At 43.5% G+C, this 23,921-nt stretch overlaps 1 protein-coding gene across 1 annotated transcript in view; it reads left to right on the top strand.

Moving 5' to 3' along the window:
* Window positions 1-7,148: 7,148 nt before the first annotated feature.
* Window positions 7,149-23,921, top strand: part of LOC109398653 (uncharacterized) — a 227,714-nt gene continuing 210,941 nt past the window's right edge. Inside the window, exons 1-2 of the mRNA XM_062848622.1 lie at window positions 7,149-7,944; window positions 22,145-23,379. The gene's annotated coding sequence lies outside the window, so the exon portion shown is untranslated. The remainder of the gene's footprint in view (window positions 7,945-22,144; window positions 23,380-23,921) is intronic.

Consider the following 23,921-nt stretch of genomic DNA (forward strand, 5'->3'; position numbering starts at 1 on the left):
GGACTTTCTCTCCGCGGCCACTTAATCGTTGTAAGGGTCGATCTCGACCGCAGGGCACCGGTATGACCTACGAAGCCGACTCCGAACCCCTGAACCACCTCTTGTACTGCATCTGGACTAGCCATTCTCCGAGTCCACGCGCCACCTCCTCTGTAGCTCCCAGACGATGTGGGTAATAGCCGTTGAAACGGCGTTCCAGCCAAACTCATCCCTACACATCCTCTGGAACAAGTTGTCCGGAGTTGTGTTCTCCCCGCATGTGGCAAGCATGCGGTCACGCATTGTGCGAAAACGCGGGCACACGAACAAAACGTGTTCCGCCGTTTCCTCTAAACCATTGCACACTGGGCATTCGGGAGAATCCGCATGCCCGAAACGGTGTAGATACTGTCGGAAGCAACCATGACCTGTAAGGACCTGTGTCAGGTGGAATGTGACTTCCCCATGGCGCCTATTAATCCAACTATCTACCCTCGGTATCAACCTATAGGTCCACCTTCCTTTGGTGGAACTGTCCCACGCGCGCTGCCATTTGACCATAGAGGCCATCCTGACAGTCCTGCGTATGCCTCTTGTGCATCTTGTGCATCTTTGTGGCACAAATTTCCCAAATGGAGGAGAACGTGCCTCTAGAGCCGACCTACTGATGCCTCTTGTGCCGCGCATTTCGAAGCACTCCATGTCCTCACTGATAAGAATGCTGATAGGCACCATACCAGTAATGACGCAGAGAGCGTCGTGTGACACGGTACGGTACGCGCTCGCAACCCTCAGGCACATAAGCCTGTAAGTACTTTCCAGCTTCCGTCGGTAGCATTTAGTACTTAGCGCGGTGCCCCACGCCGGGCCGCCATACCTAAGTATGGATGTAGCAACACTAGCCAGAAGCTTGCGCTTACTGGCGTACACCGCAGAGCTATTGGACATCATCCGGGACAGTGCCGCAATAGCTGTGGAGGCTCTTTTACAGGCATAATCGACGTGGCTACCGAAGGTAAGCTTATCGTCGATCATCACGCCCAAGTGTTTGACGGAGCGCTTTGACAGGATAGTACAGTCTCCTACACTGATCTCCGTCTGCTGCTCCGACTTCAGGTTGTTAACAATCGTCACCTCTGTCTTGTGGTGAGCCAGCTCCAGTTTCCTGGACCGCATCCACGCCTCCACAACCTTGATCGAGTGGTTGGTAGTCAACTTTACCTCCTCGATCGTTTCACCGTAGACTTCGAGCGTAATGTCGTCGGCAAATCCGACAATCACCACTCCCACTGGATACTCTAACCTCAACACCTCGTCGTACATGACATTCCATAACACCGGACCCAGGATGGAACCTTGCGGGACTCCTGAGGTTATGTGAAAGCACTTCCGACCCACCTCCGTGTCGTAGACTAGTACACGATTCTGAAAGTAACTTCCGAGAATCTTGTACAGGCACTCCGGTATCCCCAGACGCAAGAGCGCATCGGCAATAGCAGACCAGCTGGCGCTATTAAACGCATTCCTTACATCCAGAGTCACTACCGCGCAAAAGCGAATTCCCCTCCTCTTAGGCTCGAGTGCTTTCTCGGCGGTTTTTGTAACCGACAAGATAGCGTCTACGGTGGACCTCCCCTTCCGGAAGCCGTACTGGTTACTCGAAAGACCATTTTCGCCCTCGGTGAACCGCAACATTCTATTGAGGATGATCTTTTCGAGCACCTTCCCCGCCGTGTCAATCAAGCATATTGGTCTATATGCCGACGGGTCTCCGGGTGGTTTCCCCGCCTTTGGCAATAGTACCAGGCTCTGCCTCTTCCAAGCTTCTGGGAAAACTCCCTCGTCCAGGCATTTCTGCATAGCAGACCTGAACATCTCGGGAGCCTCTGCAATAGCTACTTTTAAGGCTAGGTTCGGAACTCCGTCCGGACCTGGGGCCTTACCTACGCTAAGGGACTTACCTATCCCCGCAAGTTCCACATCGGTGACCCTCTCCTCACCGCCAGCCCCAGCCCCCGGCTGTCCTACGAAAGGAGGCCAAGGACTAGGATCATGACGCGGAAAAAGTCCTCCAATGATCCCCTCCAACATCTCTGGAGATTGCTCTGTAGGAGCCATCACACCTCTCGTCTTGGCCATAACGATCCTGTAGGCGTCACCCCACGGGTTCGTATTGGCACTCTGACAGAGACCCTCAAAGCAGGCCTTTTTGCTTGCTCTTATCTCGGTCTTAAGCGCGGCTTTTGCAGCGGCGAACACCACCCGCCGTTCGTTTCGCTCTTCCTCTGATCGTGCTCGCTGCATCCGCCACCTAGCCCGTAGGCAGGCGCGGCGCAGGTCCGCAATCGCGTCGGTCCACCAGTAAGCCGGTGGCCTCCCATTTCTAGGGTGGACTCGCCTAGGCATGGTCGCATCACACGCACGTGAGAGCACCGCTACCAGCTCGTCGCCGTCTAAACCGATTAAGTTTCGCTCACGGCGGAGCGCCTCCCTAAATACCCCTTCGTCGAAGTATGATGTCTTCCACCTGCGAGGGCTTGGCCTTGGCCTAGCCGCCTCTTCTTCTATCCGCTGTCTGCTGTTATTGTAGTCGATACTGTAACGAACCGCCAGGTGGTCGCTGTGAGTGTAGCCATCATCTACTCTCCAGTTCGAACTACTTGTTAGGCCAGGACTACAAAAGGTCACGTCAATAATTGACTCCGCTCCGTTTCGACTAAAGGTACTCTTGGTACCGACATTAGCCAAGTCGACATCTAAGATGGCCAGTGTTTCTAGCAGGATCTGACCCCGCTGGTTCGTGAAACGGCTTCCCCATTCCACGGCCCAGGCATTAAAGTCGCCCGCTATTACCACCGGCCTTCGCCCTGTTAGCACGGTCGTTAAGCGGTCCAGCATTTGCGTGAACTGCTCGATCGGCCACCGCGGAGGCGCATAACAGCTACAGAAGAAGACCCCGTTTACTTTGGCGACCACGAAGCCCTCATAGGTAGTAGACACCAACTCCTGAACGGGGTATTTACCCGTCGTCCATATCGCCGCCATTTTTCTGGTCCCATCCGCGACCCAGTTGCCGTTGCCGGCGGGTACTCGGTATGGGTCCGATATGATGGCGATATCCGTCTCCCACTCAGAAACTGCCTGACAAAGCAGTTGCTGAGCCGCATCACAGTGGTTCAGGTTCAGCTGCGTTACCTGCACTGTGATTTGTTGTTCACTGCGGCTTTCTTGAAGGCCGGGCACCTTGGGCCACCCATCGGATGTCTGTTGTTCGAGGATTTCCCGGTACAGATCATGCAGATGGGCGGACTCGTGCAGCTTTGGGCCTTATGACCTTCAGCGCCGCATCGCCTGCACAGTTTGCGCCTGTCGGGGCCTTTGCAGTCCCACGACTTGTGTCCTGGTTCCAGACACCTGAAGCAAACCTCTGGTGGCTCGTGGAATGTCAGGTGACATACACACCAACCCACCTTTATGCTCCCTACTTTAACGGACTTTTTGACGTCCGCCACAGGTAGCTGAACCAAAGCTATCTGTGTCCCTGCTGGCCCTTTCCGTAGCTTAACGGCTGCGGCGGCCACCTGCACATCGCACTGTTGCCGCAGTGCCGTGACGAGCTCTTCCACTTCGGTGATCTCATCGATGTCCTTGACCTTCAGAGTCGCCTCATGTGTCAGAGCCCTCACCTGCACACCCTCACCAAGGACCTCTTCTGCCAGCCTCTTATAGGCGGCGCCCTTGTGCTCCTTCTGGCGCTTCAGCTCCAGGATCATCTCGCCCGTACGAGTACGTCTAATACTGCGTACGTCGGCTCCAAGACCCTCAAGCTTGGCTTCGCTTCGCATCATCTTCAAGACGTCCGAGTACTTGGACTGTTCCGTCTTGATGACGATAGCGTCACCTTTCTCGCGCTTGGCACCTGCCCTCCTACGCCTTGGCTTGGCGTCCTGCGCTACTACCTGCGGATTCGCCTTCTTCTTCCTCTTCCGCTCTACCTTCGTCCAAGGGGGGTCCTCCCCTTGGATCGCCCTACTCTGTGGCTGTTGAGGGCCCACTAGCGGTCGCAACCCCTTGTTCCCATCGTTCCGGGACGGGCCAGCCTTTTCAGGCCCACCCTTCCCAGCTTTCCGGGAACCCTGGCTGGGGTCCGACCTTCCGGCATTATTACCGACTTTCGGGGTAATGATTCGCCTGGCCTTGCGGGCACCGCCAGACAGCTCCTCGCTTGACGGTTGCCTCGCCCGCTTCTGCGATTGCTTGCCCCGTTTGTCGCGAGCAGTCGCTTCCGCCTTATTCGGACTTCCTGCGAAGGAGAAGGCCTCCGTTTGGGTAAACTTCGGCACTTTCTCATTTGCAGGCTCCGCTGCTGCAGCAGTCAGCAACGCGAGTGCCGCGTGCTCCTGCTTGGCATCGTCGATCGACGCCCTAAGTCGAAGCAAGGCCGTTTTCAGGTCCTTGCTTATGTTCGACTTAGTGGACGCAAAGTCGATGATTTTGCCAAGCTGCTGCTCAGCCACCTCTATTGCGGACCGTCCTTTGGATCCTCGGTTGACGGCCCTCAACAACCACGCTCCGTCCATAACCTCCACCGGCTGGCTTGCCGGGAAGTGGACTGGAGCACCCACGCTTGAGCTACGTACGCAACTCCCAGCGCCTATCTGCTCACTTCTCCTTGTCGGAGATCTCATCAACCCGCTTCTTGCGAAGGGGTTGAACCCACCACTATTTCCACCTAGATTCTGATTTTTATTTGACTTCATGATTAAATCCCACGAGTAGCACGGGAAAGAATGTCCACTACGCCAGAGCCCTGCATTAACGCGGTAAGGGACAGCTTACTGTGGGGGGTGCCCAGGCTCCGTTAAAGATCGAGCATCTTTTTCACCCCCTCGATCACTCATTCCTCAGCACGGGTCGCTTGACACCTTGAATTGGGGTTAGTAGTCCTATTCTTAGCCGGCGACTACGCGGCTGACTCGCAAGCGGGGGGGTGCGTCAGGCCCCAGGACTTTAGTCCCTGCTGCCCCTAAGATGGTAGGGTATTGGGTAGGGTAAACGGTGGAGCAGACGGTCTGGTAGAGGGTAGAGGGTAGACGGAGTGGCGTAAAAGGTTAGGATAGAGGATAGGGTTGACGGTAGGGAAGAGGGTAGGATAGAGAGCAGGGTTGAGGGTGGGAAAAGGTTAGGGTAGAAAGTAGGGTAGACGGTACGATTAAGCACAATTAAAAATATAGATTTCTTCCGAGATTTTTTTCAGGCAATCCTAGATCATAGAGACATCTTCTATGGCTCTTACAGGAATACTTGCTCAGCTCCTGACCGACAGGACCAGTCATCAGGAATCATGATCATGATCTCTCCAAGGATCTGGTATTCTTTACGGGATTCCTTCAGAAAAAACATTTGAGATTTTTGCCAGAACTTCTTTAGAAAATCCTGAAAGAATTCTTTCGGAAATTTTAACCACCGTTTCATGAATTTCTGCTGGAATTACTTCACAGATTCATTTTAGTATACTTTCAAAGTGTTCTGTCGAAACATATTCAGAGCATCCTAATGGAATTCTTTCTACGAGCCTGGATCCTCGCTCGGGATTTATACAGCAATTCCTCCCAAGATTTCTTCTGTGATTATTTCAGGGATTTCTATCAAGCTTTCAGCTGAGATGCCCTCAGAATTCTACCAGATATGCCTCTCAGAATTCCTTCAGTAAATCCTCCAGGGATTCCTTCAGGGAATTCTACCGGGATTGTTCTTCTCCCAGCGTTATGTTTTTCAGACTTTTGTACGTAATTCTAAATTACAATTGAGGGGCCCAGAATCAAAGGGGTGTAAGTGACCATTTTGTCGATTTTAAGCTGAGCACACCATAAAATTCTACAGATTTCAAGCTTTCAGGAACTTTTTTAAGATTGTTTCTACGATGATTGGAAAAATTACAATAAATCCGAGAAAATTGGATTGATTTTGAAACTCTATACATTTTGTATGAGATGAAAAATTGGTCTAAAACTATAAAGCTCATTTACTCGAAAGTGGGTTTTTGTCACTTATATCCCTTTGCTTCGAACCCCCTCAATTGCTAGATCGAATAAAATTGAATTTTTGAGTGGTTTATAATTTTTTATGTAACCAAAACACTCATTATTTTTACGATGTAACTTCGATAGTTCCCAGAATAACACCATAAAACCCACATATTGTTCACGAATAAAAAATCATGGGCTACTACAAACATAAGCGGAGAAGCCGTGTAGAGTATATCTGGTTTTATATCAAAACATGGAATGATGATGAACCTGGGCGTATTCCACTAACAAGTAAGTACACTGTAAGTATGAGGCACTGAAGACGACCTTATAGCTGAGGTCGAAATACGTATCTGTCAAAGAATACAAATTAAAAAGAACTTAACACGATTTTCCTTTTAAATATGCAAAATTTCTGAAAAGTTTACGTATGGTAAGTATGTAAAGAGAGTTTGTGGGGTACTGAAGGAAAAACTCAATTACTTTATTAGAAATCATTATCTGTGTAAAATCTAAATTCTACAGTATTTTAACGTTCGATTATGCTACACATAGTGAGCACTCTTTATTTGATTTGATAAAAAAACAGGTTCAGCGTTCGAAAAACAGAGTAAATAAATCATCGTACTGTATATTATTCGCTGTCAAATTAGCCAGAATTTGTAGAAAACTACGATAGCGCTTACGTGGTAGCATGGCAGCATACCAACAGTATGAGAGCTCATTTTGAGCATAAGTAGAAATGTTAGCTACATTCCACTCATACGAACCAATATCTTTACAATATTTCAAGAGTTTGCTTTCCAGTCCAATGGTTATGGGTTCAATGTCTAGGCCCACCTTCCAACCAATAACTTATCATCAATAAGCCTTGCATTATCAACTGACACTGATGACTTGGTTCTAACAGAACGTATTTTTGGTTATGGATACCAAACTATGGCAAAGTCGTATGGCTTTCTACCTTGATGAACTGATAAGGAACAACTAAATCACGTGCTCATCGTTCTACAGTCGAGTAATTAGAAGATAAAAAAGAATTTTCTAGATTTTCTCAACAAACAGAACCATTTTTCCTGTGCCAGAATCCTACCTGTGAAATTCCAGCATTCCGTCACTGATATCAAACCAAAACATAAACAACCAGTGCTGTTCATTCCACAAGTGAGAGGTCCCCCAAAATCTGAGACCACACTTCCGCGCAGACTCTCGCATGAACACTTCACTCCAGCTATTTACCCCATTTCTGCATCGTGGAAAAATTCTCCGAGAAAACTCGCGTTCCGAGTTTTCCCGCTCTTCACAGCGTCCGTCTTGTCGGTCGGATGGTCGGTCGCTGTTGCCATCATCGTCGGCCGTCGTCCACAGATCTCTTCCCACCGTCAGTGGAACCAGTCGCAGGAAGCAGGAACTCCGGTCGAGCGTCCAAACGCGCGAGTGTGAGCCGTACCTCCATAATAGAGAGTAGCAACGCGTTCTGTGTGCAGTGGCATCTTGTGCTCCATAAAACCCCCATCAACAACATCATCATCATCGGGTTAGCAGGAAGTGGCGGCCGAGGACGACGACGAACGTCGAGGTGAAAGGTTGGAAAGCGGTGTGCGCGCGCGATTTCTCCGGGTCGTCTGGGTGACAAGTGAGGCGAGAAAAAGGGGTTTTCCCTCCCGGCTGTTGTCGGTGCGGTCGTCTAACCCTATACGAGAAGTGGTGGGAGTGAGAAAATAAGTGCGTTTTCTGCGTTTGAGTTGAAAGCGGATGCTGAAGAAAGGATAAAGTGCACGCATTGTCAAGGATATTGTGCGTTGTGCCTCCATCTCAGAGTGAGTGTGAGGGGGCCAAAAGTGAAAGGGAAAAAAGCTTGGGATCCCAAAACGAGCGGTTTTCTGTTCCGGCAGCGATAAGGTTGGAAAAATATCAAAGCAGAGTTTATGTGAAGGTGTGTATTCCAAGCGGAACCGAGGCAGAGCGTGCGGGACTAATTGTGAATTTTGATGGAATCTTGCTGAGGTTTTCTTCGGAAGTTTAGTTGAATAATTTTGATCACATATTTTATTAACAGAGTTGAAGATCTCAATATGTAGAAAAGTAAATCAATAGAACGGAAAACCTATTGATAACTCTCAGCAACAGTTTTTTTTATTGTCTAGGGACGATAGTTCGTTTCTCTATTAGCAAAAATACAGCAAATAAGCAGATAAAAAGAGTTCGTATAGCCGAAGTGTAGAGCGTACGAGCAGTAATACCATAAGGAATATTCTCGACTACCTTGAGCATAGAGTATTTTTGTGTCAACTACACAATATAAGAATAAAAAAAAATGATCATCAATTGGCATCTTTGGCTGTGTTTAGATAATTTCATAATCTTAACCTGCACGGCGAACTGATTCCAGAAAAAAAGTCCTGGTACCTATAGTCCACAAGCATTACCTGAAAAAATCATAGAAATCAGAAAGAATTCCGCAAAGTTTTATATTTTTTTTAGGAATTCTTGAAGAACTTGAGGAATTACAGAAATAAATAATGGAAGAATCTACTGAGGAATCCTACAAAAATCCCATGGAATCCTAAGAAAAATGGCTGGAAACCGCCCAATAAACTACTGGAGGAATTCTCAAGTAACATTCTGGAGAATATGTTGTAAGAAGTATAGAAGTATAGGAACTGCCAAAAGTATGCATGAACATTGTTCAAAGGAACTCCTTGAGAAATTTTAGAATGAACTCCTGGAAAAATCTCCTTAATTTCCTGTTTAACTCCAAGGACAATTTCTAAAATTAATTCTAGATGAGCTATCAAAAGAAAACATTTACTTTAGGAACTTCAGAAGGAGTTTTGCTCCAAAAGTTCATATTATTGGACACAGGGGCTTAATTTCCCCAACAGCAGAGGAAAAAAATATTTTCTAAGGAACTCCGCATTTCGGAACCACTATTGGAAGAATTTAAGATTAACTCATAAAGGTACTTCCGAAAATTTCGGAGAAAATACACGAATGATCATTCGGAGGTGTTTTCTATGAAGCTTCTGTATCAATTCTCAGGAGTGGATTGGACCTGGAGTAATCGTTAAAGCACGTGACCATTACGCCGAGGACCTGGGATCGAATCACACTCTCGACAATCTCGCATGTGAGTTCTTCCTTCGAAAAGGAAGTAAAGCGTGGATCTCGAAATGAATTAGCCTAGGACTAAAAATACTGTTGATAAAGATAAAAAAATCTCAAGAGTACACCTGTAGCAGTTTTTGAAAGGATTCTTACAGAAATTTTTGAATACTTCGTTTTCCTGCACGTTCCACGCTAAGCCAGATTGGTTGTAATCGCCTCAGAGAAGAGCCAAATCATTGTTATCCAGTCTAGACAATACCAGGGATGGGAACACTCACTTGCAAAGAGTTACGTTCACTTGCTGTTTTCTCGGCACAGAAGCGTGCAATCAAGAAACTATGTATGGACGACTTTTGCACTGTGGTTTTGTCTAAAACTTTGCCGAATAGAGTACACGCAAATAAAACCTTTCCAGAAAACGTCAACTTTCAGTCACGAAATCTGGAACGAGCTGCAACATGGCTTACGATTGTACACCATGAATAAAAATCATGGATCATGGAACAACAAGGAAAAATGTTCTGCAAACTAAACGTAACGCCTGCGAAATCGAGCACTGGCACTACGGAAAATCACAGAAACGTGATTCTCGTTCCATCAGTTCATGAGAGTGGCAACATTGTTTACAAAGGCTAGAACTTTGTTCACGGCTACGTTCTCATAAACGCGATTGTGTTCACGCACATAAGTACTTACTTCACGGTCGGCAATTAGACGACGACGAATTTCGAGGCATTTTCGTCGTGTCGTAATTATATTTTGTCTGCATATATTTTGACTTTTACAACATACTTATCTACCACATTCAAGGTAAACTGCCGTACAATATGTTGATGCACATTTTGATAAGAAATACCTATTGTAATTCAATGAACGGAACCATTCGGCAACAATTATCACTGTTGGTTTTATACACAGACACTTGCGGCAGGCACTTGCACAGGTTAAACATAGAAAAAAAAACAATCCACTAAAATACAATTAGGCAACTCACATACAGTACCTAACACACAGCTGCAGTTGCATCAAACTTTTTTTAATTAAGGCACAGAGAACAGACGAACATGCTCGAACAAAATTGCTTGAAAATCTTGTGTAAAGAAAAAACAAGCTCAGTAGCGACATCGACGGTGACTTTCCCACTTAAAAACTTGTTTCGACACCATGATGGCGCTTTCTGAAGAAATATTTCACTAGCGCACCTTTAAATTTTCCTACTCAGATTCTGAGCTGTATTTGCTTAAATAACAAGATGTTTATGATTATTTCACTAATCCAGCAACAAAATTTGAGCAACCAAATAATAATTAGTTTCATTATTTTCAATAAGAAACAAGTTGAACAAGAATTCCATTATTGTTTTCCAAGTAAAACCAACACACTCTCTTGGTGAAACTATACTAACGTGCACACTTGGTGACAGTAGCGCCAAAAGCTAAAACAACGGAAAATTTGTACCCCGATTCGAAATGTGACAGCGCCACGTAATGGCCACATTCCCAGTTATTTCAAATCAACCGTTGCAATGCTTTACACAATAGCACTACATGAGCTTGGACGTCTGTTCTCTGTGCTTGGTTGAACATTAGTGTGGGTCATCGGAACCGTTTCCTCAGATCAAAGCTTTTTTGGTTCCATTTCGGGTCCTGAGTATCTGTGCAAAATTTGAGCACGATCGGTTGCGTCTACACTTTGCGCATTGCAATTGAAATTTGTATGGGATTTTGTATGGGAAAACATACTTTTTTGCATTTTAGCCATAAGTTGAAAAAGTTTGTCTGAAACTTTTTAACCAATACTGTAAAATGATAGCCTAAGATGTTCTGAAAAACTTTGTTGAAGACCGCAAAGCGATCCGATGCTTGTGAAAATAGTTATAACCAACGAACCGCATGCATGTGTTAATGTTTTAACATGTAAAGGAATAACAATAGCAACAAAATCATGTTGTTTCGCCAAGCAATGCCAACGCTATAACTTTTTTCATAAGCATCAGATCACTTCGAGGTCTTCGACACAGTTTTTCAGGATACTCTAGGCTATGTTTTCACTTTATCGGTTACACGGTTTTATAAAAATTCGAGCTTGTTATGAGAAATATGCAAAAAAGTGTGTTTTCCCATGTAAAACCCCATACAAACTTCAAACGCGATGCGCAAAACGTAGACATAACCGATCGTGCCCAAATTTTGCACACTTATTTGGGTCCTGGAATGGGTTCAAAAAAGCTTTGATCTGATGGGATACCATTAAATTTTTCATTTTTCCATATAAACGATGACCCACTCTATTGAACATCCTAATTTGTTATTGTGCATCAAAACCGTTACATTGGGGATGGGAACACTCACTTGAAAATAGTTACACTCACTTGGTGTTTTCTCAGCTCAGAAGAATGCTATCAAAAAACAGTGTATGGAGCAGTTTTACCTTGTGATTTTATCTAAAACTTTGCCGAAACATTAAGGGTCGAACACACATACCAAAGTCGAGAGAAGGCTGTGAAGGTGAGTCTCCACGAGGTAACTGCGTGTGAAATGTGCGTATATCGCCTCTAATTGTGCTTCCTATTTAACATCATATGCGATCCTGTGTTGACTGGGCAGCTGAGCCTATTTTATAGAATAACATTTTGACAAAGACAAGTACACTGACAAACAATCTGGTTCTACTGAAGATTGTATAATGTACATATTTTTTTTAATAAAACAAAACAGAAGGTTTTCGAGCACTGTCACACACAACTATCACAGTGCAATTACTTCACGTCAGTCCATCAGTAGGCTCCCATCTTTATTCCTGTAGATTTCGGCTAGCAGCACTAGGCCGTTGGTTGTAGGATTTGTGGACAAGATGGTACAATTTCCGCATTTTTGTTCCGCAGTTCCAATTCCTCGTACTCCGCTTCTTTCCGACGTGACGGAAAAAGAATTGCGGAACACTACAAATGCGTCTTGCCTCACGTTGGGCGACACAATTCGGATAACTGTTAACAGAACCCTAAAAATGCTCATTTTATTTCCGCATAGAGCTCATAACCTGGGAACTAATGGGACGCGGAAAGTAAAATAGAACATTACAAATGCATAAAACACAATTATGCAACAACATTGTGGAGCGGACCTGGTGTAATGGTTAGAACACTTGACTAACACGCCGAGGACCTGGAATCGAATCCCACTCCCGACAAACTCACAAAATGTGAGTTCTTCCGGGAAGTCACGCTTTACTGAGATAAACTAGCTTAGGGCTAAAAATCTCGTTAATACGGATAAAAAAAAATATATGCAACACATAACATAAATTGTGCCCAGTTATCTAAACAGATAACGAAGTCCAATCTCAGGATGACGAGGTTTCATTATTGTTCTTGGTCCATCAGTCAATTCTGTGATCTTATTTCTTCTGGCGGATTGCCTTTTTGTTTGTTTGCAGCGTTACTTGCTTACATAGCTTGTGTTTGGTCTAGGAATTTCTAATCCTTAGGGGGCCCTCTAGATACGGGCAACAACACAAGACCGTCTATCGTTTGATGTCCGTGTTAGGGGACGGCTTGCGTGTTTTGTACTGGTTCACTTCCCCAAATGACTGCAGTGCTACAAATGCTCATTGAAGTTCAGGGCAGATGTGTAACATACAAAATAAGCTGACAAAATGTTCACAACAACTTACAAACGTAACATAGGGGGGTTGAACCAGCCTCGGGCTGAAAATCCCCATAATAAAGAGCCAATAATAATAATACAAACGTAACAGTTTCTTCTCCCGAAAAAGGCGAGTCTGCAGTTTCCGTTTCTGTTTGTAACGTTCCACGTTCTGCCGGATTCTTTGCTTCAGCGTTACCGTCCGGGAGGCGTTGTCTCCCTCCAATACTTGCTCCAAAATGACTCTCCCCTCATTAAACAACTCGTTTCGTCGACTCTTTTCAACGTACCCGATGCTGCTCTCACAACCTTGTCTTACTCCAACGACGACACGAATGTGATCGGACAAGACACCTTTGTGCAGTACTCTGCACGAAAATGCTCTGTACTGTGCTTCAATGACGCCGATGATCTGCTCAGGGGCACCTTGGTGCCTGAGGGCTCCCCACATGTTTTCGTGATTGAGACGGTCGAAAGCTTTTTCGTAATCAATGAACACCAGGGAGAAAGATTCTTGGAATTCATTGAGTTGCTCCACGATGATACGGAGCGTGACAACATGGTTAATCTTCTCCTGCATCCGGTTGAGGATCACTTCGCAGAGGACTTTTGGAACGACACACAGTAAGGTACACCGGGGCAAGTTGAAACGGGTGGGTTGCAGAATAATTTATGCAGCAGTTGTGCAGAAACTACCGGGGCTCTGTTCAATTTCATGCTACGGATGGCTGTTTCTATCTCCTGTAATGATGGAGCTTCGGTGTTTAAACGGGTAATGCGTCGAACCCTTGGGGGATCATGCTGAGGTGTTGATGGCGTACCGACATGTCGTTTTCCAAAGTTTCCCAAAGTGCTCGAACCAGACAGCGGTTCAACTGGTCACTCGGGCTGATCAATGACTGTCCAGACGTGTCTTTCACGGGTGACGTAGTATTTATCTCACTCCCACTAAGACGACGTGAAACATCGTAAAGGAGACGAACGTCGCCGGTGTTTGAGGTTTTCTCGCCTTCGTCGGCTAGAGAGTCCGCCCACGTTCTTTTGTCCTGTCTACATGAACGTTTCACTTCCTTCTCGAATAGCGCTGACAGGCTACGACTTTGGCTCCTCGTGTTTTCGCTTGCTCTATCGCGGCTTTGGCGTTCCTTCGCGTCTCTATCTTGCACCAGGTATCATCTGTGATCCACTGCTTTCTCCGGGCGCGTAGCTCACCCAAATTATTCTCGCCGATGACGATGAAAGCATTCTTGATGGCGCGCCATTGATCTTCTACGCTTCCACCTGCTACAATATCCGTAGCACGGTTCTCTAGCTCCTCGACGAATGACCTTTTCACCACAACGTCTTCCAGTCGGCGTTTGTTTAATCGGTGCCAGATTTTCTCCTCCTATCGATTGATCCGAGCAATGCGCAGCCGGATCTCGCCGATTACGAGATAATAGTCGGACGCAATGTCGGCACTACGTTTATTCCGCACTTCAAGAAGGCTTCGTCTACATTTCCAGCTGATGAAGATATGGTCGATTTGATTTTCCGTGACGTCATCACGGGAAGCCCACGCCATTGTGTGCACTGGTCGAGTAGGACAGAGCGATCCCCCAATCACCATGTCATTGTTGCCACAAAACTCTGCAAATAACTCACCGTTCTCGCTCATTTCTCCGAGACCATGGCGTCCCATGACGTGCTCATAGTCCGAGTTGTCGGAACCAACCTTCGCGTTAAAGTCGCCCATGAGGATCTTGATATCACCTTTCTGAATCTTGACCACGACAGCATTCAGTTAACTGTAAAAGTTCTCTTTATCTTGCAATTCGGCAGCATCGGTTGGGTTATCCTCTCATTAATAGGTTCCCACTTGATGAGCGCAGCGTGGGCGTGAGCGCTGAGCAGGAAACCAACTCCACGGTGGCGAGGAGCGTGTAGCAGAATTTGACCCGACGCCAATCTGTGTTCTCCAAAATTCGGCCAACGAACTTCGCTCAGTCCTAGGTTCTCAGACTTCATACGGCATGCCTTATTGGCTAGTTGTTCCAGTTTAACCTGTTGGGCTAGGGTTGATACATTTCAAGTTCCAAATCTTGTCCGTTGTTTTGAGCTAAAAGTCGTTGCCGTAGTGTCAGTTCGTAATCTTTCGGTTTCTCTAACGATTTTCGGGTTTCGGTACGTTGTTGGCGTAAGGTCCGCTGTCAACCGTGGTGAAGTAGTACCTTGAATATAACTTCCGTTGAAGCAGCATTTCATACTCAACCGCTGGATACCAAATAGACGCTGTTTGAGCCACATCTCCGTGGTGAACAGAGGCTCGGGACGTACCCCTTCAATCTACAGTATCGGACAATAAAAATGCACCAAAGCCGTTTTTCCATACAAACTAGTCAACTTTAGGTTGCCATATCTCAGTTATTTCTCAACCGATTGTTTTCAGTTTTTTCTGTGATGCACTAGAAAACATTTCAATTTTTAAAAACTATTGAAAAAGTTCGGTGATAACTATTGATACAAAAGTTACAGATAGGTTGAATTTTGACAATAAAAATGCACCAAGGCGAAACATTTCATAGCAAAAAATGCTGAAATCAAATCATCTTGGTCTCTTCAGAAAATTTACTCGTCATTACACAAGAAACATATTTGCCGAAGACACCATAATGATATGACGTGACAATTTTTTGCTATAGCATTTTTTGTCTTGGTGCATTTTTATTGTCAAAATTCAACTTATCTGTAATTTTTGTATCAATAGTTATCACCGAAGTTTTTCAATAGTTTTTTTAAATTTAAATGTTTTCTAGTTCATCACATAAAAACTGAAAACAATCGGTGGAGAAATAACTGAGATATGGCAACCTAAAGTTGACTAGTTTGTATGGAAAAACGGCTTTGGTGCATTTTTATTGTCCGATACTGTAGATGAATTCAGAAGGCCAACAGTACTCAGGATACACTACCAGCTAAGTACACAACTCTTAGCTGGCACTATTTGTCATCGTTTGACCCGTGGAAGCTTGAGGTAGGAACTTGTGAGATCCAGAGCTATGTCGGACGCTCCTTGTCAATTCATCATGTTGCAAATCATTGACAAAGAGAACTCTCAGTTAATGACTGTGGAATAGGGTGCCAATGAAAATCGAATTTTCGAATTTCAAAAACGGGTAGTGCTCAAAAGTTTCGTCTCCTCAAAAAAAGTCCTCATGCAAAATTTCAGCTCAATCGGACTTCGCTAAGGGGTGGCCCAAAGCGGTCAAAGTTTGGCTGTTTTGAAACACGAAAAATATACATGAAAATTTCGAAATCGAAAATTTTTTTTTGATGCCAAATGCCTTAAAAGTGCCTGAAACGTCGAGATCTGGTGTTATCTCAAAAAATGTTTTTTTGAAAAAAATTGACTTTTTGGACTTTTTGGAAATGAATTTGAAATGGAGGATTTGAATTTAGTTGCTGAAATATTCATAGCAATAGTACTGGAACATGTCTTATATCATCGTTGGCAACTGCTAGCATATTATATATCATATATCGTTAGGGTGGTTCACTTATTTTGCATAAGGGTGGTCCTTTTTGTAGAAAAATTTAAAAAATAGGGAGAAAAATTTAAAAAATATGTATTATAAAATCTCTTATATACCTGTAAGTCATTGAATATATATAATATTTCATTAGAGTGGCTCATTTATTTTTAATTAGGGTGGCTCTTTGAGATGGAAATTAAGAACAAAACAATATTTCCAGAAAATTTACCTGTCATATTTTTGTATAGTTTAAAGCCATGATCCTTTATGTAACACTTTTTTATGATATTCCTAGACCAACATGTGGAAAGGGCGTAACAACCATTGCGAATTTCTGCTTCTTATGTCCCTGGATTTTTTTACCAGTAACAGATAGAGCTGACTCTCCTCTATCTGTTAATTGGAAAAGTTTGCATAATATATTGAGATATGCCCAGAACGGACGAGAAAGTAAGTAAGTAAGCGTTTGCAATGGTTGTTCCGCAACACAAATGTTGGTCCAGATTTTTATTATGGTTTAAAATAAGGAATAATAAACTGATTTTAAACGTATCCAAATTATGACAGCTTGATAGGCGATGATAATGTGCAACAAAGGTTTTTTGTTTATCTTTTCTAAAAAGATTCTCTGCTTTGGGCTGCTTCATTTCTGAAAACACAGTACTGGGCATATAGTCTTGTAACTGTGTAGCCGCACGAACCTCCGAGCTCGTGGTCGGCTGTAATAACCCGAAAACGACTATCGCCACCATGGAATGATACGGTTGTTCCAGTAAAGCGAGAGGCTTAAGCGCCACCTCGTTTGAGGACCTCTCGCTCGCGTTAATTATCTGCCCGGTATGAGACCCACTTTACTTGGCCCATCGAAGAACCTTGAAAAAGGTTCAAAGAACAATCCCGTCCAATTCCACTTTCCTGGCGTCCGTCTTACTAGAATCCGAACAAACCCAAAACGACTACTAATCACTCTACCCTAGCTACACGTGCGGAGAGTTACTTTCCCACATTAAAGCTTTATCATCACTGGAAGTTCTCAACACCGGCCCAGAGAGGGCGACACCGAACACAAAGCTTCTCATCATCATTCAACCAAACTCAATGAAAACGAACGCGCGCCAAAGGAGATTGCTCATATGAACTAATAACCAAAGAATCTTACACAGCGAGTCGGTAGGAATTTCGTTTCGTGAATTCGCATATTACACTGTCTCATCTTAACAATTGTGCTATTTATTCTAACTACTACGAACTTCACTAGGCCTATCACTCCTACCTATGCGTGCGTGCTCTTCCCCTCACTAGCATGCCATACCATTCCCAAATTGACGTCACATGTGCACATGTACTCACAGATACCGCATTTACTGCTGACACGGTGATCCCCTCATCATACGGTGAGATGGTCAGCGGTGATCGCCGCTATTGTTAGTGGACCACACTCGGTCCTATTGTTCGCTGGCTTGGCTTGGTGTAGCTTGGTGAATCTTAGCCGCGTGGACGAAAGACGGACGCAGGCGGGTCGAACGTGGGTAATTCACCTACCAGGGCGAGCGAAACTCGCTTAGCAACCGATTCTTGGTCACGTGGTCGGTCAACGGTTGTTCACGGACACTACGGTGCGATTGGGCGCGATGTTGACTGCGCGGCCCCTTCGGCCACAAAACGGTATCGGCCGGCGTTTTGCTGGATTGTCGATCACAAAAAACGAGCTTGGCTATGCACCTTCCTAGATCGCAAAGGAAAATAGACCGCCGAACGGCTGTTCGATATAGGGGTTAGAGAGCACGCAACCTACTAACGCACGACTTTAATACCTTTCTCTTCTACTAACTGCACTACGGTTTAACCACACTGGCTTTGGCAACTAACTTGGCAAACAGAATCTAGAAAGCTATCTGCAAAATTCAAAGTAATTATTTCACTGAGCACTCTACTTTTGTTACAAATCTCACTTCAGTTTAATTTCGCGGAACACGGGAGGAAACACTTGGTGATCGTCTCGACTATCCAGGAAAAGTGATCGAGAATCTTTTTACCCTCAGACAAGAAACCTCGGACAAGTTAACAACTCGTTAACGGACAGTTCGGGTATGCTTTCGCATTCTCTTTCCGGTTTGTCGGTCTCTCGCTCCCACCAGTAGTCGTTTAATGTACCGTTCATGTTCTTCTTCCTAATCAACAAGGACTTTTGCAGAACTTGACCTTCGGTTTTCTTTGAGTCATCGCGGGCAATTAATTAATTCTCGCGAGAGGCTAACGGTTGTGGAACTTCTCATGGAAAGCTTATCAGTTCAAATTATGAGGGTCGTTGATTGCATAGAGCTAGGCGCAGTGTGGAATTTCCTTTGATTTTATTTTTATAGATTTACTAGAGTAGGCTTCAGAGCTTTCAATGTAAAGATGTTCTACATATTAAACGATAAATTTTATAATAGCTATTTGCAGATTATGTTCTGTTTCAAGACGTAGCGGGTTACCGCTACAACTGGCCCAACCCACTGAGCCGTCAGCAGATGGCTCAAAACAGAAAGAAGAAGAAGAAGAAGAAGAAAACACAGTAACGTTGCTGGGGAAAGAACAACAGTAGGTTGCTTTCTATCTATCTCAACAAAACATACCTTGGCAACAAGATTACCATATAGCATACCGAAGTGGTGAGTGAACCTAAACTCTAACGTGATGGGACGAACAAAAACATAGAATAACACAGCGTAACAAAAATTAACTTTTGGTATATCTCAAGAGCAAACTTATGTGTCTCTGACAGATTTTGGGCCGCTGAATCCGAATCCGGGCTCAGATTTGCTCCAACACGTTACAATTTTGGCAAACAATATAGGGCAAAATATGCGATTTTGGGCTTTCAGACTGCAAGTTATAAAGCATGGAAATATTTTTTTAATCAATCAAAAGGTTAATTGGTCAATAAACATCTGAATTAACGACTCGTGCAAAATATTTCGTTTTACCATATCGAATTTGATAGTTTTAAGCGATTTATGTTAGGTATGATATTTCCCATACAAGTCACCCTCCGAAAATTGCATGCAAGTTTTCATACTAACATAAAATGCTTAAATCTATCAAATTTGATTAGGTGAAACGAAATATTTTGCATGAGTCGTTAATTTAGATGTTAATTGACCAATTAACCTTTTGATTGCTTAAAAAAAATGTTTCCATGCTTAATGGCTTGCAGTCAAAAAAGCCCAAAATCGCATATTTTGCCCTATAAATTGAGGTATAGCTCAAAATCCTGACGTGCTGGAGCAAATCTGAGCCCGGATTCGGATTCAGCGACCCAAAAACTGTTAGCGACACATAAGTTTGCTTTTGAGACAGACCAAAATTTAATTTTTGTTTCGCTGTGTTATGTGCTCTCTCTCTCTCTTCCGGAATCCTTGTTGGAAACTGATATTACACAGAGGAATAACAAAAAAGAAAATGAAAATAAAAGTTCAAAAAAAATTCAGATGTATTTTAGGCACATATATTCGATGTAATGTATCAAAAACCTATCAGCATGATTTTAGTAAATATCACAAAACCGTTCCCACTCTTTCGTTACGTCCCTTTTACTACGACCAGGCTTGTTCGCACTGAACCTTTGAAAATTATGCTCTATTGATTTACACCACCGAAATCATCGTATTTAAAAAAATCTTCCTATCTTAACTGATAGAAGGATATTGAAATAAATTAAATGTCTTTTCGAACTGTCAAAAAACCGCACCGCAGTACCACACTGAGCACACGGAGATAATTTTACTCGGGTGAATTTTAACGCTCCGTGCGGAACTGCGTTGAAGTTTTTTGACAGTTCGAAAAGACATTTAAATTATTTCAACATCCTTCTATCAGCTAAGATAGGAAGATTGCATGAATACGATAATTTTAGTGTTGTAAATCAAAAGAGCATAAATTTCATCCGCTCAGTACGGGCATGCTTGGCCATGACCATTGCAAAAGCAAATTATATCTGCAAATACCGCATAATGAAAAACTTCCCCATCTTAGGGGTTCAACAAAAAGTTTTACTATTCAAACTAAACTCTTCTCCCTCATAGAAACAGCTGAATAAATGTTTACTCGAATTTTCGAATTTAGTCTCACAAAACTTTTCAAAATCTTACATTGAGATGAACCTCTCTAGTAAATAAATCTCTTTGGTAGTCCGTACCACAATATTTAATTCTGTAAATAGAAATCGGTTTTAATCACTATACTGATGCCGTGATCAATTAAATAGAACGAAAGGAGAGATAATAATTAGAGAATATCCCATTATAGATAAGTCACCGATAGATTTGCAGGAAATCATGGCGAAAAATATTAGCTGGTTGAATTTTCTGGAAGTATTTTTTGATCTTAATTTCCAAAAAAACAACCCTAACGGAAAATACAATACAAATACAAATACTATTATCGTTTTATTTATTTATTTTTCTACAAAAAGGACCACCCTTATGCAAAATAAGTGAAGCACCCAAAAAAAATCAAAATTTAAAAAAGAAAATAAAAGATTTCATGAATAATTGAGGATACGCCCGGAAGGGACAGGAGAAGCAGAAATTCGCAATGGTTGCTACGCCCTGTCCACATGTTGGTCTAGGAATATCTCAACAAAGTGTAACATGCCAATAAAGCATCATGGTTTTAAACTATACAAAAATATGACAGGTAAATTTTCTGGAAATATTTTTTTGTTATTAATTTCCATCTCAAAGAACCACCCTAATTAAAAATAAATGAGCCACCCTAATGAAATATTATATATATTCTACATTGAAAATGACTTACAGGTATATAAGAGATTTTTTAATACTATTATCTTATTTTTTAAATTTTTCTACAAAAAGGACCACCCTAATGCGAAATAAGTGAACCACCCTAACGATATATGATATATAATATGCTAGCAGTTGCCAACGATGATATAAGACATGTTCCAGTACTATTGATATGAATATTTCAGCAACTAAATTCAAATCCTCCATTTCAAATTCATTTCACTCTCCCAACTCAAAAATTAGTCCAATAAGTCCAAAAAGTCAATTTTTTTCCAAAAAAAATTTTTTGAGATAACACCAGATGTCGACGTTTCAGGCACTTTTAAGGCATTTGGCATCAAAAAAAAAAATTCGATTTCGAAATTTTCATGTATTCCCTACCTTGGGATATTTTTCGTGTTTCAAAACAGCCAAACTTTGACCGCTTTGGGCCACCCCTTAGCGAAGTCCGATTGAGCTGAAATTTTGCATGAGGACTTTTTTTGAGGAGACGAAACTTTTGATCACTACCCGTTTTTGAAATTCGATGGTCAAATTTTTCCCATACATTCCATTGGCACCCTACTGTGGAAGGCTCAATAGAACGCTAGCTGAAAAGCAGGCTTTGTGACAGGTGGAACGTTACGCCCCAAAGAGGAGACGAGAAGAAGGACTGATTACAAAATACGTTAAACAAAGTAATCGGTTTGTTTGTTTTTTTTTATTCGTTCTTCGTCTCTGCATTAGTCAGAGTGTTAAGAGTTACCATGCGTTCCCATAAATCTGATAAAGCATGCCCGCCCATCTTCCATGTCTCTCAAAACAAACCAGTTTGAGTGATTGCTATTCGCGTAATGCAACCAAAAGCGTTCTAGAAGACGCTGCACAAGAACTTTATGACAAATTATATGCAAACTACAATTGCAACCACATCCACGTTTCATACGAATTTTAGACATGGAGATCTTTAATTATGGATATTCTTTTAACTTCTGAATCGAATCGTAATTTGCTGATGCAAGAAAACTCCAACCTAATTTCATCAAGATCGCAAAAAGTCCTCACAAGTATTTCTCATTTTCTTTCTCAATCCATTCGAATAGGTCACAAGCAAGAGAAAAAAAAGATTTCCAGAAAAAAAGTGAAAGCCGAAAGTTTTTCTTTCCCAATCCCACGCAATAACAAGAGCGCATAGTGAAGAGCAAAACCCAAACATAGCGCGTACCTACAGATAAAAGTGCACCAAGTTTACTCGACCGTGAAAAGGAGAAAAAAAGTGGAGGAAAACAGGATCAATTCGGCACGATTCCAGGAAGCGCAACGTAGGTACCGCAGCTTTTGGCAGATTGTGTAGATAATTAAAAAAGAAACTCGAATCCCTCATTCCGAGGACGTTCGTCGTTCATCGATCAGAGTTGCGCGCACCCACCACAGGAAGGGGCCGGGCAGGTTTAAAAGTGGAGTGAGAGACCAACAAAAAAGCAATCACTCCAGCCAGATTCGTCCTTCCACCATCAACCGCCACCAAAAACACTCACCGTGAGGAGGAGGGGGTTTCTTTGCTTTATTTGTAGCAGCTCTCTCAGGTCTATTTGCCTAACAACGACGACGACGACGAGGACGAGGACGACCGCGCCAACAATCAGGGGGGAACCGAGTGTCTGGGGAAAAACCACCAACAGAAGAATCGAAACCCGGTGCAAAGGCCGGAAGTGAAAATTGCTTTTTGGTGTGATTTCCGCACGGAAGCTTCGGTTGGGCGTGGGGAGGTGATTAAGTGTGTGCGCCGCATGCGGGGAGGCCCAGCCAACAGTGAAAAAGGCAATAAAAGCAGCAAAGTGTCAGTTTTGTGAGTCTACAGACCGGCTAAAACGGCCGCAGTATACAGAAGAGAGAGAAAAAAACGAGGTGATTCGGCAGTAGCAACGATTTTCGTTTGCATCTTCGTCATTTCGTGATTACTTCACGGTCGGAAGTCATTCGACCGAGGGGGGAGAGAGGCCGAAGGAGAAAGTAGGTGAAAATTACACTGTTATTGCCGCCGGAGCTAATGAAAAATCAAACGGTGAGAAATAAGTGAGCCAATAAGTGGAAGCAAACACGAACGTGTGTCTCCAGCGCGAGTGATCGTACAGTCAGTCGGATAGGAAAAATCGAACTCTCTTCCATCAGCTATCCTAATTGGATTATAAATTAACCGGAAGGTGAACACGCGCGCTTCAAATATAGTGCCCGGAATCAGTCAACCCAACTGCACCAGTCACCAAGCTGGAATCGAGTGGGAAATGGGCGCAAGTTGAGCGTGAAAATAAGCGGAAAAAAATCCAAGAAAAAAGAGGTAAGTTCTCCGATCAGTCCAGGGATGCCAGCTTATACCATTTGTTTGTTAGTGAATTTATCTACACGCAAAAAAATCCGTTCCGATATACGTGCACTCCCAATCACGGCAACGAGAACAAACGAGAACTATGCATAGCAACGATAACAACAATAAGAAATGTACACCGTGAACTAGATGTCACGGTATCGAGAACGCCCATATTGACAGCTGGAACTAGTTCCAGTATACGGTGTATATTTGCTTGTTCTCATATTCGTGATTGTTTGTTCACGTTTATCAGAACGGTTTTCTGAGCGTGTTGGATTTTATCAGTGAGAATATCTTAAATTTTCCAACACACTCATCCATTTAATTTTTTTTGTATTATTATCTAAGGCGTATTAAAAGTACAAGTAACTGAACGTTTATACAATGTATGTACAATTCGATTATGATCGGGGCCCGTGGCGCAGTGGTCCACACGTTCGCCTCATAAGCGGATGGTCATGGGTTCGATCCCAGTCCCGGCACTTGCAATTTTTCGTCAGTTGCTCTTTCTT

The sequence above is a fragment of the Aedes albopictus genome, chromosome 2, assembly GCF_035046485.1.
Source record: "Aedes albopictus strain Foshan chromosome 2, AalbF5, whole genome shotgun sequence".
In the NCBI taxonomy this organism is placed as follows: domain Eukaryota; kingdom Metazoa; phylum Arthropoda; class Insecta; order Diptera; family Culicidae; genus Aedes; species Aedes albopictus.